This window comes from Vanessa tameamea, unplaced genomic scaffold, assembly GCF_037043105.1.
Source record: "Vanessa tameamea isolate UH-Manoa-2023 unplaced genomic scaffold, ilVanTame1 primary haplotype ctg00000055.1, whole genome shotgun sequence".
In the NCBI taxonomy this organism is placed as follows: Eukaryota; Metazoa; Arthropoda; class Insecta; order Lepidoptera; family Nymphalidae; genus Vanessa; species Vanessa tameamea.
The window spans coordinates 1-5768 of NW_026974790.1; the positions used below are offsets into that span (position 1 = coordinate 1).

Consider the following 5768-nt stretch of genomic DNA (forward strand, 5'->3'; position numbering starts at 1 on the left):
TATTTGACCCCACAAATCAATATTTTATATTTAAATTATTTAAGTAAAATCAAATTATTATATAATCAATCTTTAAAACTAAAATATTTAAAGGTAATCAATGTAATAATAATATTAAATATTCTCGAGATAATCCTCTATAAAAACTATATATTCTTATATTATATTTCCCATGTTGAGTAAAAGAATATAAATACAATCTATACCCCGCTCTAAAAAAAGAAATTCCCATTAATATAAATATTCTTATTCAAGATCATCTTACTAATCTGTTAATTAATCTAATTTCACCTATTAAATTTAAAGAAGGAGGAGCTGCTATATTTGAAGACATAAATAAAAATCATCATATTCTTATTGAAGGTATAAAAGTTATTATACCCTTATTTAAAAATAAACTTCGTCTATTAACTCGCTCATAATTAATATTAGATAAACAAAATATCCCCGATGAACATAAACCATGACCAATTATTAAAACATAAGAACCTATAAAACCCCAATAATTTATTGTCATAATTCCACCAATTACAATTCTTATATGAGCAACTGAAGAATAAGCAATTAAAGATTTTATATCAGTTTGACAAAAACATTTTAAACTAATAAATAAACACCAACCAATCTAATTACCACTCAAATAAACCCTATTTTTAAATTAACTTTCTGTATAACAACTAAAATACGTAATAATCCATAACCACCTAATTTTAATATAATAGCAGCTAAAATTATAGAACCAGAAATAGGAGCTTCTACATGAGCCTTAGGCAATCATAAATGAGTAAAATATATAGGTATTTTTACTAAAAAAGCTATTACCATTCTAAAATATAACAATAATAAATTAAAATCATAAAACTTTAAAAAATATATTATTATAGTATTTATTTTTAAAAAAGAAAAAAAATCCCCAATAATAAAGGTAAAGATACAAATAACGTATAAAATAATAAATATATTCCAGCTTGAATTCGTTCAGGTTGATAACCCCACCCAATAATTAATATTAAAGTAGGAATTAATCTTGCCTCAAAAATAAATAAAATATAAATAAATTTATAATTCTAAAAGTTAAATATAATAATACTAATAATAAAATAATATTTAATAAAAAATATTTTTCATAAAAATTTTTTTTTAATAAACTTTCTCTAGCCATAATTATCAAACTTCTAATTCAAATTCTCAATAAAATTAAACCATAAGAAATTAAATCACAACCTATTATATATCTTAAATTAGAAAAATTTATAATATTTAAAGTTAAATTTAAAAATATTAAAGTTATTATTATTATTATTAATTGAACCATTCAAAATATATTTTTTTTAAAACATAAAGGAATTATAAATATTATTATTATTAAAAATTTTATCATGTTAAATTAAATTATAACTTTGAAAATAATCATTTCCATGAGTTCGAATTATTGAAACTAAAATAGAAAGTCCTAAAACCCCCTCACAAACAGAAAAAACTAAAAAAACAACTAATATATGTATATTATAATTTATTGTTATTAAAACAATAAAAAAAAAAAAAAAATTCTCAAAACAATAAACTCAAGTCTTAATAAAATAATTAATAAATGTTTATACTTAGAAACAAAAATTATATTCCCAAATAAATACATAATAAAAATAACTAATCATATATTTATTATTATCATTTGTAGTTTTTATAGTTTAAAAAAAACTTTGGTCTTGTAAATCAAAATTAAGAATTTTTCTTTAAAAACTTCAAAGAAAAAGAATTTCTTTATCAATAATCTCCAAAATTATTATTTTTTTTAAACTATTCTTTGAAATCTTAAAAATATTTTTATCATTATTATTAATTTTTATTTCAATTTTTATATTTTTCATAAATCACCCCTTTTCCATAGGATTATTAATTTTAACTCAAACATTATTATTATGTCTGTTATCAAGAATATTAATTAATACTTATTGATTTTCTTATATTTTATTTTAATTTTTTTAGGGGGATTGATAGTCCTATTTATTTATGTCTCAAGAATTGCATCAAATGAACTATTTAAAACTTCATTTTTTAATAAAAGATTCTTATTATATATATTTTTATTTATAATTACAAGTTATTTTTTTAAAAATAATTTATTTTGAATAAATTTTTCATTTAATGATGAAATAATTAACTTTTTTAATTCATTTTTATTTTTTAATAATGAATTAAATTTTAATTTATCTAAATTATATAATAAACAAACCTATATGTTAACTTTAATAATAATTATTTATTTATTTATTACCCTTATTGCTGTAGTAAAAATTACTAATATTTTTTTTGGACCTCTTCGCTCTAATAATTAATTAACAAATGATAAATTTTTTTAAGCCAATTCGAAAAACCCACCCAATATTAAAAATTATTAATAATTCTCTTATTGATTTACCTTCACCTTCTAATATTTCTTCATGATGAAATTTTGGATCACTTTTAGCTTTATGTCTTATAATTCAAATTATTACAGGATTATTTTTAACTATATATTATACAGCTAATATTGAAATAGCTTTTTATAGAGTTAATTATATCTGTCGAAATGTAAATTACGGTTGATTAATTCGAACATTACATGCAAATGGAGCATCATTCTTTTTTATTTGTATTTATCTTCACATTGGACGAGGAATTTATTATGAATCATTTAATTTAAAATATACTTGAATAGTGGGTGTTATTATTTTATTTTTATTAATAGCTACAGCATTTATAGGTTATGTATTACCATGAGGACAAATATCATTTTGAGGAGCAACAGTTATTACTAACTTATTATCAGCAATCCCATACTTAGGAACAATATTAGTAAATTGAATTTGAGGGGGATTTGCCGTAGATAATGCTACTCTTACTCGATTTTATACCTTCCACTTTTTATTTCCATTTATTATTTTAATATTAACAATAATTCATTTATTATTTTTACATCAAACAGGATCAAATAACCCCCTAGGTATTAACAGAAATTTAGATAAAATCCCATTTCATCCATTTTTTTCATTTAAAGATTTAATTGGATTTATTATTTTAATTCTAATATTAACAATATTAACACTTATTAACCCATATTTATTAGGAGATCCAGATAATTTTATTCCCGCTAATCCCTTAGTAACCCCAATTCATATTCAACCAGAATGATATTTTTTATTTGCTTATGCAATTCTTCGATCAATCCCCAATAAATTAGGAGGAGTTATTGCTTTAGTTATATCAATTTTAATTTTAATTATCCTACCTTTTACATTTAATAAAAAAATTCAAGGAATTCAATTTTACCCCATTAATCAATTATTATTTTGATCATTAATTTCTATTATTATTTTACTAACTTGAATTGGAGCACGATCTGTAGAAACACCTTATATTATTACTGGACAATTATTAACTATTCTTTATTTTTCTTATTTTATTATTAACCCAATTTTAAATAGATTATGAGATAAATTAATTTTTAATTATTAATTAATGAGCTTGTTAAAGCATTTGTTTTGAAAACTTAAGAAAGAATAATTATTCTATTAATTTAAATATACTAAAATCATTTAATAACTTAAAAATATTTTTAATCCCATATAAAACATTAAAAAATTTAAAGAAATAGGTAAATATCTCTTTCAACATAAATATATTAATTTATCATAACGATAACGAGGTAATGTTCCACGAACTCAAATAAAAAAAAAAGATAAAAAAACTAATTTTAAGTAAAAAAATAAAGATAATCTATAACCCCCCATATAAATAATAACAAATAATAATCTTATAAATAAAATTCTAGAATATTCCGCTAAAAAAATTAAAGCAAACCCCCCTCTTCTATACTCAACATTAAATCCAGAAACCAACTCTCTCTCACACCTCAGCAAAATCATAAGGAGTCCGATTAGTTTCAGCTATTAAAGAAGATAAAAAACACAAACTTAAAGGTATTATTATAAAAATAAACCAAACTAAAATTTGATAATCAAAAAACTTTATTAAATTAAAATCTATAATTATCACAATTCTAGATATTATAATTAAAGTTATTCTAACTTCATAAGAAATAGTTTGAGCTACAGCACGTAAACCCCCTAATAATGAATAATTTGAATTAGATGATCAACCAGCAATCATTAAAGTATAAACCCCCAATTCTAGTACAACATAAAAAAAATAAAATACCCAAATTAAAAGTAATCATATTAAATAAATAAGGAATAACTATTCAAATCATTAAAGATAAAATAAATCTCATAATAGGGAGAAAAATAATAAACTAAATAATTAGAATAATTTAAATAAACCTGTTCCTTAGAAAATAATTTAATCGCATCACAAAAAGGCTGTAATAAACCCAAATAACCTATTTTTATTGGGACCTTTCCGAATTTGAATGTAACCTAAAACTTTTCGTTCTAATAAAGTTAAAAAAGCAACCCCAATTAATACCCCAATAACCAAAACTAAAAAACCAACTATAATATTTAATATATCAATTATTATCATATACTACCTATATATTAATTAATATATATATATGACTTCTAAAACCATTACAATTATCTGCCAAAATAGTTTAACATTATTTTAATAATATTCTCAATTATAAAATTATTTTAAATATTTGATCCTTTCGTACTAAAATATATCACCTAATTAAAGATAGAAACCACCTGGCTCACACCGGTTTGAACTCAGATCATGTAAGATTTTAATGATCGAACAGATCAAAATTTTAACTTTTGCATTTAAATTTTATCTTATCCAACATCGAGGTCGCAAACTTTTTTTTTATTTGTACTAAAAAAAAATATTACGCTGTTATCCCTAAGGTAATTTTTTCTTATAATCATTATCTAATGGATCATAAAATCATTTATTTATGTTTATTTTTTAAAAAAAGTTTTTTTAATTTTTCTATCACCCCAATAAAATAATTAAATTAATTTTAATTAAATAATTATATATTTAATACTAAATAATTTAACTATAAAAACTCTATAGGGTCTTCTCGTCTTTTAATTTTATTTTAGCTTTTTAACTAAAAAATTAAATTTTATATAATAAATCAGAGACAGTTTATATTTCATCAAATCTTTCATACAAGTCTTCAATTAAAAGACTAATGATTATGCTACCTTTGTACAGTCAATATACTGCAGCCCTTTAATAAATATATCAGTGGGCAGATTAGACTTTAAATTATTATCAAAAAGACATGTTTTTGATAAACAAGTGAATATAAAAATTTGCCGAATTCCTTTAATTTAATTTTAATTAATTTTTATTTTATTTATTATAATATACTAATTTTATCATTATTACTAATTTTATTTTATTAAAAATTATTTTTTTTTATAAAAAATTAAATTTAATTTAAATTTTATTTTAATTAAAATTTTTTATAATAAATTATAATTTTTAAACAATATAAATTTTAAAATTTTTAATTTTTAATTTAAATAATTATAACAATTTAATTTAAAGCTTATCCCCCTAAAATATTAAATTTTAAATTTTTATAATTAATTAAATAAATATAAATTATTTAAATTTAAAATTAAATTTTTTTCTAAAAAAACTAGATATATTTAAAAACGATTAACATTTCATTTCTAATTAATTATTTAAAATAATTATACAACATTAACTTTTTTAATTAATTTACTCTTTTAAATTCGAGATTTATTTAAATAAATTTTTAATATTTAATAAACTCTGATACACAAGATACAATAAATTAAACCTACTTT

The 5768-nt window shown here is 19.5% G+C and overlaps 2 pseudogenes; one reads left to right on the plus strand and one right to left on the minus strand.

The window, feature by feature from the left end:
• Positions 1-2328: 2328 nt before the first annotated feature.
• Positions 2329-3495, plus strand: LOC135194764 (cytochrome b-like; annotated as a pseudogene).
• LOC113395901 (NADH-ubiquinone oxidoreductase chain 1-like) lies at positions 3068-5510 on the minus strand (annotated as a pseudogene).
• Between the last annotated feature and the right edge of the window lie 258 nt (positions 5511-5768).